Source organism: Phocoena phocoena, chromosome 3 (assembly GCF_963924675.1).
Source record: "Phocoena phocoena chromosome 3, mPhoPho1.1, whole genome shotgun sequence".
In the NCBI taxonomy this organism is placed as follows: Eukaryota; Metazoa; Chordata; class Mammalia; order Artiodactyla; family Phocoenidae; genus Phocoena; species Phocoena phocoena.
Window position 1 is genome coordinate 157074031 of NC_089221.1, and position 15447 is coordinate 157089477.

General features: G+C 36.8%; 1 pseudogene; it reads right to left on the reverse strand.

The window, feature by feature from the left end:
- Positions 1-6937: 6937 nt before the first annotated feature.
- On the reverse strand, positions 6938-8109 carry LOC136120874 (RNA-binding motif, single-stranded-interacting protein 2 pseudogene; annotated as a pseudogene).
- Positions 8110-15447: the final 7338 nt, after the last annotated feature.

A 15447-nucleotide genomic window follows, 5' to 3' on the forward strand; every position in this document is an offset into this window, starting at 1 on the left:
TTGCTAAAACATGCTAAGCATCATCTGAGCCTTCAGCAAGTCATAATCTTTTTGCTGGTGAAGGGGTTGAAATATTGCAAAAATTACCATGACACAGAGACGTGAAATGAGCAAATGCTGCTGGAAAAATGGCACCAATAGATTTGCTTGATACAGGGTTGCTGCAAACCTTCAATTTGTAAAAAAGTGCAGTATCTGTAAAACATAATAAAGTGAAGCACAGTAAAATGAGATGTGCCTGTATAAATCTTAACTTATCAAAGTTGACTCCAGATTTATATTAACTTAAATCAAGGATATGTAGAAACTTTACTCCTTTATAGTTTTACTTTTCCCCCCTTTTGTTGTATTACTATACATATTTTACATGTATGTGTGTGTGTTACAAACACAATAATACATTGCTATAATTATTAATTTACCTAATTTTATGTCTCTTTAAGGAATCCGAGGGAAGAAAGAAGAGCAAGCATACAGTTGTAGAGTTTATGTTAACTTTCTCATTTGCCATCTCTGTCTATCTTCATGTCTTCCTGTGAATTTGTGTTGCCATCTAATGTGACTTCCTTACCCAACCACCACCTTTGTGCTCTTATCATTATCAAATGTATTACATTTATATGTTAATGACCCCCAAATACAATTATATACATATAGCTTTATGAAATTGCTCTTAAAATAAGTTAAAGGAAGAAAAGATAGGGTGTATACATTATACTGTCTTTTGTAATTACCTATATAATTACCTTTACCAGAACTCTTCATTTTTTCATATGGATTCAAATTGCCATCTGTGGTCACTTGCTTCCAGCCCAAAGAATTTCTTTAATAAATCTTGTGAAGCAAGTCTGCAAGCAGAAAATTCTCTTATCTGGGAATGTTTTTACTATGCCTTCATTTTTAAAAGATAGTTTTACTATATAAGATTCTTAGTTGATGGTTTTTGCTTTCAGCATTTTGAATATGTTATCCACTGCCGACTGGTTACCATTGTTTCTGATGAGAAGTCTGCTGTTAATATTTTGGAGTTCCCTTTTGATGATTCATTTTTCTTTTTCTGGTTTCAAGATTTTTGTCTTTGTCTTTCAATATTTCGACTATGATGTGTCTGGGTGTGTATCTCTTTGAATTTCTTCTACTTGAAGTTCTTGAGCTTCTTGGATGTTGTGTTAGCTTCCTATTGCTGCTGTAAAAAATTACCACAGATTTAGGGCTTAAAACAATACAAATTTATTCTCTTATTGTTCTGGATGTCAGAAGTCTGAAATGAGTCTTACAGGGCTAAAATTAAGATACCATCAGGGCTAGTTCCTTCTGGATGCTCCTGGGAAGAATCTGTTCCCTGTCTCCTCTAACTTCTGGAGGCTGCTGATATTCCCTGGTTTATGGCCACAGTAATCCAATCTCTTGCTACTGTCATATCTCCTACTACTCACTCTGACCCTCCTGCCTTCCTCTTATAAAGACCCTTGTCATTACATTGGGCCCACCCAAATAATCCAGGATAAATCTCCCTTTCTCAAGATCTTTAATTTAATCATTTCTGCAAAGTCTCTTTGTCATACAAGATAATGTTCTCTGAGAATTAGGGTGAGGACATATTTGGGGAGGCCATTCTTCAGCTTACAACAGGTGTGTCAATTACTATTTTTCACCTAATGTGGAAAATGTTCAACAATGATTTCTTCTAACATTTGTTCTGTCCCTTCCTCCTTACCTTCTGGTATTCATGTTATGCATATGTTGCCCTTAATGGATTCTAACATTTCTTGGAGGCTCTGTCAGTTTTTCTTCACTCTTTTTTCTTTATTCCTTCAGATTGCACAACTCTCTTCAAGATTGATGATTATTCTTCTACTTCAAATCTACTGTTGACTTCTCTAGTAAATTTTTCTTTTTGGTTATTGTTCCTTTTAGGTCCATAACTTTATTTGATTCTTTTTCAAGATTTTTATCTCTATTGATATTATCTGTTTGGCCAGACATTGTCATCAGTTCTTTGAACATATTATAATAGCTTCTTTGACATCTTTGTTTACCAGAATGTTAGTGACTTAAATATACAGGCTCTTTCACAGGCAGTTTCTATCACCTGTTTTTTTTCTTGTGTATCAGTCACACTTTACTGTTTATTTATATAGATTTTGTTAAAACAGGACATTTCAGATAATATATTGTAGTAACTTTGAATACTGCCCCCTCCCCCAGAAATGGGGCTTGTTGCACTGTTTGCTTGTTCAGTTGTTTAGAGCCCTGGCTGGTCTAGTTCAGTGAAATCCATTTCCCCTGCAATGTAGCCTCTGGTGTTGCTCCACAGAGTTAACAGTCTTGGAAATGTGTGCAGTCTTCCTGTCCACCAGGATGACTGTGGTTTTAGTTGGCTCTCTTTGTCTCTGTGTCCAGTCTCCCCATCAAGTTTTTGGCTGGTCTGCCTCTACTGGTATCACACCCAGCTGTTAGCCTCCACTAACTGCTAGCTGACTCCTCCAATGTTTATAACAACCCTGTGATGTAAATTGCCCCACAGTCTGATCCAGTTAAAGTCAAGCTCCTTGGTAGGGGCAAGGGTGTTGCCAGTCTTTGAGGCTTGCTCCACCCATCCCCTAGGAAGTACTTTTGTGCTATGGAATAGGAGTTGTGTGTAGGGGCGGTACGCAGGAGCAGGTATTGCTTTCCAGTTCCTGACACTACCCACTGTGGAGCTTCCACAGCTCAGAGCCAGGAAGGAGGGGATCTGCATATGTTCACTGGCTGTTGAATCTACCCAGAATAGTTCTTCTGCCCCAAGAAGCTGGTGGAGATGGGAGTTGCAACTCTGCTGCTAAGAACACCAAAGTAGCTTCCCCAGTACACAAAGCTGTTTTGGAAAGAGTTTCTGCACTCTTCACCAGGCACCCACCCAGATCCTCCTTACTTGGTGGAAGGTGAGGGTGGGAAGATGGATGTTGCCTGGCTGCCACCACCCACTCAAGATAGGCCTTCTGTAGCATTGAGCAATGGAAGGTAACATCTGCTGATGTTCACTGGCTGCCAGACCCATCCTGAATAGCTCTTCTATACCATGGAACTTGAAGAGATGGGAAATGCAACCTGGCTGCCTACTGAACTGAAACAGCAAGACAGAGATGTGAGGGAATGGATGCAGTCCCTAGCTTGAACGCCACAGTTTCCCATTTACTGAGTCTCTATAGTGTTTTTTTTTTTTTTTTTTTTTTTGCGGTATGCGGGCCATTCACTGTTGTGGCCTCTCCCGTTGCGGAGCACAGGCTCTGGATGCACAGGCTCAGCGGCCATGGCTTACAGGCCTAGTCGCTCCGTGGCATGTGGGATCTTCCTGGACCGGGGCATCGGCAGGCGGATTGTCAACCACTGCACCACCTGGGAAGCCCCCATAGATTTTTTAAAATAAATATTTCTCAGTTTGTTGTAAGCCCTTTGATCAATATCTAGTCTTTAAATGTTTATATCTGCAAATTTTGGCCAGACTAATAGATGTCTCTCCAGGGGAGAGGTTTCCTTAAGCTCCTCACACCACCATTCTGGAAATCTTACCACATTCTTTTTATTGCTGAGTAGTATTCTTTTGTATGGATGTACTAGAATTTGTACAGTCATTCACCCATTGAAGGACATTTAGATTATTTCCAGTTTTTTGCTATTATGAGTAAAGCTGCTATAGACATTCACATATAGATTTTTGTGTGAACAAAAATGCTCATTTCTCTGAAATACATGTGCAAGAGTGCAATTGCTGGCTTGTATGGTAAGTGCTTGTTTAATTTGGGAAGAAACTGCAAAACTATTTGCCAGAGAGCCTGTGCCATTTTACATTCTCACCAGCAATCTTTGAGAGGCCTAGATTCTCAATATCCTCACCAACATTTGGTATTGTCACTATTTTTTAAAATTTTACCTGTTATATTAAGCGTGTAGTGATATCTTGTTCCCCTAATAGCTAATGATGTTGAACATCTTTTCATTTGCTATTTACCATCAACTTTACCATCCCTTTGATAAAATGTCTATTCATGTCTTCTGCCCATTTATAATCAGATTGTTTGTTTACTGTTGAGTTTTGAGTGTTCTTCATATAGTCTAGGTGTGAGTCTTGTGTCAGATATATAATTTGTAAATGTTTTCTCCAACTCTTTATCTTGTCTCTTTATCCTCTTGGCATGGTATGTCATAGAGCAAAAGCTTTTAATTTTGATTATGTATAATTTATTAATTTTTTCTTTTATGGATCATACCTTTGGTGTCTCATCTACGAACTGTTCACCTAGCTTTAGGCCCTGGAGATTTTTCTCCTAATTTTTTTTAGCTTTTAAAATTTATTCATAAACCCATGGTCAATTTTGAAATAATTTTTTATGAAGTATAGAGTTTGGTTTACACTTTTTTACCTTAAATATGTCTAATTGCTCCAGCATCATTTGTTGAAAGACTATATTTACCCATATTTATATGCTTTTCTGCCTTTGTCAGAAATTAGTTGGGCTTATTTCATTGGTACATTTCTGTTTGTCTACTTTATTCTAGTGATCTATGTGTCTTCCCTCCACTAATATCACACCGTCTTGATTATTGCAGATATTGTAGTAGGCCTTAACATCAGATAGAGTAATTCCTCTCACTTTATTCTTCTTTAAAATTTTTTTTTGGTATGCAAAAGAACCATTGCCTTTCCATATAAATTTTAGAAGAAGCTTATTTAGGTCTACAAAAAAATTTTTTTTCTGGTATTTTGATAAGAATGGTGTTAAATCTATAAATCATGTCCAAAATAATCCCTGGGGCTTAGGTTTTATGGATTTTACTCCCATGATTATTTATGTTATATGGCACAGTTGACCTTAAGATAGGAAGATTATCCTGAGTCTGACCTAATCACATGAACCCTTGAAAAGCAGAGAGCTTTTCCCAGCTGATAGCAGAAGGAAAAGTCAGAGAGATGCAAAACACAAGAAGGATTTGATGCACTGCAGCTGACTTGAAGATGGAGGAGCCATATGATGAGGAATGTCGGTGACCTCTAGGAGCTGGAAGTAGCCCCTGGTTGACAGCCAGCAGGTAAACAAGGACCTCAGTTATACAGATTCAAGAAATTGAATACTGCTAACAAGAATAAGCTTGAAAGTGAGTTTTTGCCCAGAGCCTCCACATGAGAACTCAGTCTGGCTAAGTTGATTTTGGCTTTGTGCAGAGAATTCAGCCACAGCATTCTGCACTCCTGACCTAATGAAACTGAGATAATACATATATGCTTTTATTTAAGCTGATAGGTTTGTGATAATTTGTTATGCAGCAATAGAAAACGAATACAGATTTTGGTACCAAGCATGAGCTGGTGCCTTAATAAGTACCTAAATGTGGGGTGGGTTTGAAATCTGGCAGTGGGTGGTGGCTGGAAATATTTTGTAGAGTATAATGGGAAAAGACTAGATTGTATAGAAGAAAATGATAGTAGCAAAGTGGATGTTGAGAATGCTGCAGGTGACTGGATGAAGGAGGATCCTTGTTATGTAGTGGAAGAATGCTTAGCAAAAATTGTTTCCAAACTTCAAGAGGAGGCCTGGTTTCTACTTATTGCTACAGGAAAAATGCAAAAGGAGAGAGAAATTGAGGGAAGATCTGTTAAACAAAAAGACACCAGAGCTTGATGATTTTGAAAATTCTAATCCATGCTGTTGCTTTTATCAGCAGTTTTCCCTTTACATTTGCACAATAGTATTCTGTCATATCAGTGTACCACAGTTTGTTCATGCATCTGTCAGTTATAGGACATTTGGATTGTTTACTCTTTTGGCAATTATGAATAAAGCTATAAACATTTATGTACAGGTTTTGAACAAACACAAGCTTCCATTTCCTTTGCATAGATAACTAGATGTGGGGTTGCTGGGTCATATGGCAAATGCACATCTAACTTTACAGAAGATTATCAACTGATTTCAAAGTGGCAGTACCATTTTTCATCCCCACCAACAATGGTTCAGAGTTCCAGTTGCTCCACATCCTTACCGGCACTTGGTAATATCAATGGTGTTGTATGTATAGCATATCACATTGTTGTTTTAATATGCATTTTCCTAATAACTAATGATGTTGAGTATCTTTTCACATGCTTAATTGCTATACATATATTTGATGAAGTGTCTTGAAATATTTTGCCAATATTTTTGTTATTTTCTTATATTAAGTTTTGAGATTTTTATATATTCTGGATATGTCACCTATCCGACATGTGTTTTGCAATTACCCCTACCCTCATGGATCATCTTTTCATCATTTTGCCAATTTCTACGAAAAAAAAAAGCTTGCTGGGATTTTTATGAAGATTGTGTTGAATCTATAGGTCAATTTAGGGGAAGCAGCTATTCTTAAGCAATATTGAATCTTCTAGTCCATGAATGTGGTATATCTCTACATTTATTTAGGTCTTCTTTGACTTTCTTTATTATACACATCATTCAGCATTTAGATATTACACACTTTTCTATATTTATGCCTCTGCACCTTATGATTTTTAGTTATTATTACAAGTAGCATTTTTAAAACATTCAGTTTCCAATTGCTCATTGCTATTATGTAGAAATACAGCTGATACTTGTGTACTGACCTTGTATCCTGCAACCTTGCAAACTCATTATTTCTAGTGGCGCTTTTTTTCTTAAAAGTTTTTCTGATCTCCTTGACTGTAGCACACACAAAAAGTGACAGTTCTCCCAGGTTCCACCAGGAGTAGAGGAAGAGCAGAGGACAAGAGTGCAGAGATTTCTTTTTCCAGGCCTAGGCTTGTGAAAAACGATGGCCAAGCGTTAGTCCTCAGCAGGGCCCACAGAGGGGCTATATTCCTAGTCAGCCCTCTTGAGTCTGGAGCATCAGCATCTCCAAGAATTCATTTATATTAAAAAAATATGGGGAGGGAAATCCACTGTTACTTGTTGAACTGGAAAGAATAGACCCCATGGTCTGAGGGAGCATCCACAGTCACTTGATTTTGCTGGCCGCTGCTCTCCTCAACTGAAAAAGAGGAAGGCACAGGGGTGTATTGGGAGATGTAAGCTCCTAGCATAGCTGCAGCTGTTGGCATATATATGCCCTTGCTGCTCAGGGAAAGGTGGCCCATTTGCTGGGTAAGAGATCCCATCATGGAGGCAGGCTGGAGAGAAATGGGATGATACATTCCTGGTGTCAGAACTGAACCTGAAGGCTACATGAGATATGACTGGTGGTGCATCCAAGATGGGTTAGATACTTATAAGAGGAGATTTCTGAGTTACTCTCTGATATGAAGACACAGGAGATGGAAGATATGGGGACAGTGCAGACTGAGCAAGCATCTTGTTGGGGGTGATGTTATAAGGAGCTGAGTAAAACCCATTCTGAAGAGCTGTGGTGGGGTCATAGGTCAAGGCCATACCACGCATGTCTGCATTCCTTGGCCAGGCTTTCCATTTTGCATAAAATTTCCTTGGTTCTGTCATTTCTTTGGACCCCCATCAGCAAATTTGCAAAGCAAGGGATCAGATGGGGCTGGTACACCAGGAGGTGCCTTAATATATTTTCCAAAGTGATGATAGTTTTACACTTCTCTGTGGGGGCTCCATCCTTGCAAAGCCAACCCCTCTGCTGGTTCCACTGGTATTTCGAAGGATTCGAGTGGAGATAACCTGACCAAAGGACTTTAGCATTCCTTCCAGTTTTTACTCATCCATTGACAATGGGAGGTTTGAGATGTATAAATTTGTGGGGTTCTGCTCCAGTTGCTTTGCCATCTGTGCTTGTACACCACTGAAAAAGAGGAAGGCACAGGGGTGTATTGGGACCCACCACCCACTGGTTTTCAGTGCTTTTACAGCTTTCTGTGTTGCTGAAGGGCTGTCAAAGTCCACAAAGCCATAGCCTTTGCACTTGTTTGTGGTCTTGCCTAGTATGGCCTTAGTGGAGACAAACTTGCCGTATGGCTGACACAACTTGACTAGGTCCTAGTCAGTAGTGCTTGGCTGCAATGCCCTGATGTAGAAGTTGATTTCACTCAGCTGGTCATTTACAGGTACTCCCACTGCTGCTGTTAGGGATACTGCTGACTGGACTTGGTGGTGCCATTTGCTAAGACAATGGCACATATGACCAACCTGAAATTTATGCCCAAGCCGAAGTTCACAGAGTTGGGATGTTTGTTCAAACTTCTCTGAGCAAAACCGCATGCTGGAGTCTAGGTGTTTGTTCGACCTCCATGCCGCACTGTGAGGTGGGGTACTGAGGGCCGCATCTGGCCTTCGAATATCGAAGCTCACTAAGAGACCTCTTGAACAGAGCTCACTCTTATCTGAGTGTAGAGAGGGACTGCTTCCCCCTCTCTCCGAGAATTCCATCATTCTTACGCTTCCGTGTCCTCAGCCTTTGCAACTGTCCCACCTCAGCGTTCCCGCCCTCAGCCTCTAGTAGCTTTTTGATAAATTATTTGGAATTTTCTACATGGGCAACCATGTGAATAGAAATGGATTCACTCCTTGCTTTCTCTTTTTATAAAACCCTTTTTATTTCTTTTTCTTCTTTCGTTACACTGGCCAGGAACTCCAGGACAATGTTGAATAGGAGTGGTAAGAGTGGACATTCCTGTCTTCTTTCTGATCTTAAGAGGAAAGCCTTAACTGTGATGTGAGTGGTAGGTGGCTTTCTCTTTCACCCAAGAATCCTCTAGAAGTTGTGGGGTTTTTTTTTCTAGGTTTAGAGATGTTTTGGAAAAGCCCCACATTTTATTACTGATTTTGAGCTTTAAGCCATTGTAGTCAGTGGACACGACCTGTATTATATAAAAATTTGGGACTTGTTGAGATATTGCTTGTAGTCTGTTATAGGCTTTTATTTGAAAGACATTCTACCTATGTTTTAAAAGAATGTGTATTCTCTCTCCAGAGTTCACAGTTATAAATCTTAATCCAACATTACAATAAGAATAGTATTTTTCTTCATCTATCTGTAAATGAACATTCCACTTTGCAAGCCCAAACTGCTTGTTATGTAAAACTAGATCTCACTTAGTTCAGGAGTTATCCCCATCCTGGGAAGGATGATGACTTTGTTTATGCCAAGGCATTGACATGGGGATATCTCATCTTTGGTCATCATTCATCTTGCAGATGTGCATGGACTTTGATGGGACACTGGTCATTGGCTCCTGTCCCTTCCTGGATTGACCTCCTGATCCAAAACACATGGCTCCCACTTTCACTGGTCTCTGGGCTCCATTCAGCCTCTCAGAGATATATTCTCCTGGGAAATTTGAGCTGCTCTCAAGCCCACTATTGATATGCTCAACACCAATAAGCTCCCTATACCCATAGGGAAACTCTGGTTTTGATGCTTTATGCCTACTTATTCAGGAAAAGGGAGTGTATTTCCACTACAGCTCTCATGTCCAACACTTTTGTGGGGATCTGGCTTCCCAGAACAACAAGGCACAGGGCCCTTTTGAGAGCTGTTTTGAGATGTATCTCTCTTGCTTCCCCTCTGTCACCTGCCCCTCAAGTCCAGACAATCTTTCCATACTCTGAGGGTAGAAGGGAAGACAATTATTTTAATTTTGAAAGATTTTTATATTAGACATATAAACATTTGGTGAAAATATAGTTTTATTCCCTTCATAAAGATTAGATTTTTTATTGTGATGAAATAGACATAGTATAAAATCTCTTTTAAAACATTTATAATGTACAGTTCAGTGGCATTAAGTACACTCAGCAGTGTGCAGCCATCACCACCATCCATCTCCAGAACTTTCTATTTTCCCAAACTGAAACTCCGTCCACATTAAACTAACTCCCCATTTCCCACCTCCCCCTGCCCTTGGTTACCACCACTCTACTTACTGTCCCTATGAATTTGCCTGTTCTAGGGATCTCATATAAGTGGAATCATACAGCATTTGTTCTTTTGTGTCTTGCTTATTTCACTCAGCATAATGTTTTCAAGGCTTATCAATATTTTAGAATGTATCAAAATTTCATTCATTTTTAAGACTGGGTCTAAACTGTTGTTAAAGACAGTCAATGAATTCTGAACTTTGATTTTTGTGTTTTTCATTTTTGGTTCTTTTTTGAATCTTCTATGTCAAATTTATAGTTTCCTGTTGTTACAGAAATTTACAAGCTTGGTTTTATCCCCTTGAACATAATAAGGACATTTGTTTTATAGTTTACATTTGTGTTACTGATAATCCAAGTATTTGGATTTCTTCAGGTCTGTTTTTCTTTTTTAAAAAATATTTAATGTTTAAAATCCTTTGGAGGGAACAATAGCTTTCAGTTGCTATTCTACCTTTCAGTTGCTATTCTACTTTTTATATTTTGAAAGTCTGGAATGAGATTCAGAATTAGTTTATCTATACCAAATGAGTTATTTTTAGAAGGACTGACAGACTAAATTAAAACAAAGAAAAAGAGAGAAAGAAAGCAAGGAGGATGGAAGGGAGGGATCAAGGGAGGGAGGGAGGGAGGGAAGGAAAAAAGGAAAAGAAACCCTTAGAATGGAATATTCATTAATTTTTCTTTTGTTTGTTTGTTTCAAATGTACTTTTCAAGTTTTGGAGTTTTCTGCATGAAACCTATGCTGTTTTATCAGCATTGTTTTACAATCCAAACATTTAGAAGGGAAATAATGTTTATATATAATGAAAATAACATTTATTATCTTCTATTTCAAAGCATCTCCACCCTTTGAGGGCATTAATATCTTCTTCATTACCTACTAAAGAATACTGTTTATTCTATTCCTATGTTATTCACCTTCATCTGTCTAAATAGTTTATATCTAGTTGGGTGCAACCTATTTATAAACTTGGAAAACTTACAATTCAAAAAAATTTTGCCTAATTATTCCCATTTGATTCCTTTAGAACAGAGGAAAATATTTTGACAGTATGGCCTGTGGTTCTTATCTAGCCTTTCACCTTTTATGTATAAATAAAGTTTTATTGAAACACAGCTGCGCTCATTTCTTTATATATTGCCTAAGGCTGTTGCCCTATAATGGTAGAATTGAGCAGTTGTGACAGAGAAAGTGTGACACACAAATTGTAAAATATTTTTTTATCTGGCCCTCCACAGAAAAAGTTTGGAGACCCCTGCTTTAAAGGATTGCTATCCACTAAATCTTACTAATTGTGGAGGTCTGATTACTTCCTTTCCCAGATTTTTCTTTTTTTTATAGAAGTATAGATGAATTACAGTATTATATTAGTTTCTGGTGTACAACGTAGTAATTCAATATTTTTATAGATTACACTCCATTTAAGGTCATTACAGATTAATGACTAAATTTCCTGAGCTTTACAATGTCTTTGTTGCTTATTTATTCTATACATTGTAGTTTGTGCCGCTTAATCTTGTACAACTATCTCACCCCTCCCCCCTTCCCTCTCTCTACTAATAACCACCATTTTGTTCTCTATATCTGTGAATCTGTTTTGTTATATTCTTACTTTTATTTTTTTAGATTCCATATACAAGTGATAACATGGAGTATTTGTCTTTCTCTGTCTGTCTGACTTATTTCACTAAGCATAATATACTCTAGGTCCATCCATGTTGTTGCAAGTGGCAGAATTTCATTCTTTTTTATGGCTGAGCAATAGTCCACATCTTCTTTATCCATTCATCTGTTGATGGATACTTAGTGTGCTTACATATCTAGGATATTGTAAATAATGCTGCTATGACCATTGGTGTGCACGTATCTTTTCAAATTAGTGTTTTTATTTTCTTTGAATATATAGTCAGCAGTGGAATTACTGGATCATATGGTAGTTCTATATTTAGTTTTTTTGAGAAACCTCCATACTGTTTTCCATAGTGGATGCACCAATTTACAATTCCACCAAGTGTACTAAAGTTCCTATTTCTCCACAGCCTTGACAATATTTATTATTTGTAGACTTTTGATGATAGCCATCTTGACAGGTGTGAGGTGATATCTCATGGAGGTTTTGCTTTGCATTTCTCTGATCATTAGTAATGTTGAGCATTTTTTTCATGTACCTGCTGTTCATCTGTATATCTTTTTTGGAAAAATTTCTATTCAGTCTTCTGCCAATTTTTAAATTAGATTCTTTGTTTTCTTGATATTGAGTTGTATGAGTTCTTTATATGTTTGGGATATTAACCCTCATTGGTCATATCATTTGCAAATATTTTCTCCCATTCAGTATGTTGTCTTTTTGTTTTGCTGATGGTTTCCTTTGCTGTGCAAAAGAGTTTAAGTTTAATTAGATCCCATTTGTTTATTTTGCTTTTATTTCTTTTGCCTTAGGAGACAGATTTCAAAAATTATTGCTACTATTTATGTCAAAGAGTGTTCTGCCTGTGTTCTCTGCTAGGAGTTTTATGGTTTCAGGTCTTACATTTAGGTCCTTAATCCACTTTGAATTTATTTTTGTATATGAGATAAGGAAATGTTCTAATCTCATTCTTTTACATGTAGCTGTCCAGTTTTCACAGCACCACGTGTTGAAGAGACAGTCTTTTCTCCATTGTATATTCTTGCCTCCTTTTTCATAGATTAATTGACCATAAGTGTGGGTTTATTTCTGGGCTCTCTATTCAGTTCCATTCAACTATGTGTCTGTTTCTGTGCCATGCTGTTTTGATTACTGTTGCTTTGTAGTATAGTCTCAAGCCAGGGAGTGTGATACTTCAAACTGTGTCCTTTTTTCTCAAGAATGCTTTGGCAATTCAGGGTCTTTCTGTGGTTCAATATAAATTTTAAGATTATTTGTTCCAGTTCTGTAAAACTGTCATGGATATTTTGATAGGGATTGCATTATGTATGTAGATTGCTTTGGTAGTATGGATATTTTAACAATATTAATTCTTCCAACCCAAGAACATGGGATATCTTTCCATTTCTTTGGATCATTTTAAATTTCCTTCATCAATATTTTATAGTTTTCAAAGTATAGGTTTTTCACCTTCTTGGTTAAGTTTACCCTAGGTATTTTTTTGATGCAATTTTAAACGGGATTGGTTTTTTACTTTCTCTTTCTGATAGTCATTATTATTATGTTGAAAAGCAACAGGTTTTTGTATATTAATCTTTTATCTTGCAATTTTATTGAATTCACTTATTAGTTCTAATCGTTTTTTGGTGGAGACTTTTTCTTTTTCTTGTCTGATTGCTGTGGCTAGGACTTCCAATACTATGTTAAATTGAAGTGGCAAGAGTGGGCACCTTTGTCTTGTTTCTGAATTTAGAGGAAAGACTTTCAGTTTTTCACAGTCGAGAATGATGTTAGGTAAGATTTTGTCATAAATGCCCTTTATTATATTAAGATATGTTTCCTCTACACCAACTTTGATGAGAGTTTTTATGATGAATCGATGTTGCATTTTGTCAAATGCATTTTCTGCATCTATTGAGATGATCATGTGATTTTTATCCTTCTGTTTGTTAATGTGATGTATCACATTGATTGAATTCACCTTGTGAATATTGAATCATCCTTGCATCCCTGGAATAAATCCTACTTGATCATGACATATAATCCTTTTTATACATTGTTGGATTTGGTTTCAATATTTTTTTTACATTTATAGGCACATGAAATAGCCTTTACTATTATTTCTGTTAACAATATATAACAGATTATCCAGTTGTTAATGATTTATTTCACATTTCAATTTGGATTTTAAAAATTTATAACATTTCTTCAATTTCCAGATATTTAAGAAAATAATTTATCTCTTATTTTCTTTAAGAAAATTATTTTTTTAATTTGATTTTTATTTTATATTGGAGTATAGTTGATTTACAATGTTGTGTTAGTTTCAGGTGTACAGCAAAGTGATTGTTACACATATATATATATCCATTATTTTTCATATTTTTCCCCATATAGGTTATTATAGAATATTAAGTAGTGTTCCCTGCGCCATGCAGTAGGTCCTTGTTTGTTATCTATTTTATATATAGTAATGTGTATATGTTAATCCCAAACTCCTAATTTATCCCTCCCCCCCAATGATGTTTCCCCTTTGGTAACCGTAAGTTTGTTTTCAAAGTCTGTGTGTCTGTTTCTGTTTTGTAAATAAATTCATCTGTATCATTTTTTTTTGATTCCACATATAAGTGATATCATATGATATTTGTCTTTCTCTGTCTATCATACTTCACTTAGTATGATAATCTCTATGTCCATTCATGTTGTTGCAAATGGTATTTTTCATTCTTTTTATGGCTAATATTCCATTGTATATATGTACCACATCTTCTTTATCCATTTCTCTGTTGATGGACATTTAGGTTGCTTCTATGTCCTGGCTATTGTAAATAGTGCCACAGTGAACACTGGGGTGCATGTATCTTTTCAAATTATGGTTTTCTCCAGATATATGCCCAGAAGTGGGATTGCTGGATCATATAGTAACTCTATGTTTAGTTTTTCTAATAAACCTCCATACTGTTCTTCATAGTGGCTACATCAATTTACATTCCCACCAACAGTGTAGGAGGGCTCCCTTTTCTCTGCACCCTCACCAGCATTTATTGTTTGCAGACTTTTTCATGATGGCCATTCTGTTTGGTGTGAGGTGATACCCCATTGTAGTTTTGATTTGCATTTCTCTAATAATTAGGGTTGTTGAACTTTTTTCAAGTGCTTTTTGGGCATCTGTCTGTCTTTTTTCGAGAAATGTATATTTAGATCTTCTGCCCACTTTTTGATTGGGTTGTCTTTTTTTTTTTAATTGAGCTGCATGAGCTGTTGGTATATTTTGGAGATGAATCCCTTGTTGGCTGCTTCGTTTGTATTTATTTTCTCCCATTCTGTTGGTTGTCTTTGTTTATAGTTTCCTTTGCTGTGCAAAAGCTTTTAAGTTTAATTAGGTCCCATTTGTTTATTTTTGTTGTTATTTTCATTACTCTAGGATGTGGGTCCAGAAAGATATGCTGAGATTTATGTCAAAGCGTGTTCTGCCTATGTTTTCCTTTAAGTGTTTTACAGTATGCAGTCTTACATTTAGGTCTTTAATCCACTTTGAGTTTATTTTTGTGTGTGGTGTTAGAGAATGTTCTAATTTCATTCTTTACATGTAGCTGTCCAGTTTTCCCAGCACCACTTACTGAAGAGCCTGTCTTCTCTCCATCGTATAGTCTTGCCCCCTTTGTCATAGGTTAACAGACAGTAGGTGCATGGGTGTATTTTTGGGCTTTCTATCCTATTCTATTAATTTATATTTCTGTTTTTGTGCCAGTACCATACTGTTTTGATGACTGTAGTTTTGTAGTATAGTCTGAAGTCAGGGAGCCTGATTCCTCCATCTTCATTTTTCTTTCTCAAGGTTGCCTTGGCTATTCAGGGTCTTTTGTTTTTCATAAAAATTAAAAAAAATGTTTGTTCTAGTTCTGTGCAAAATTCCATTGGTAGTTTGACAAGGATTGCATTGAATC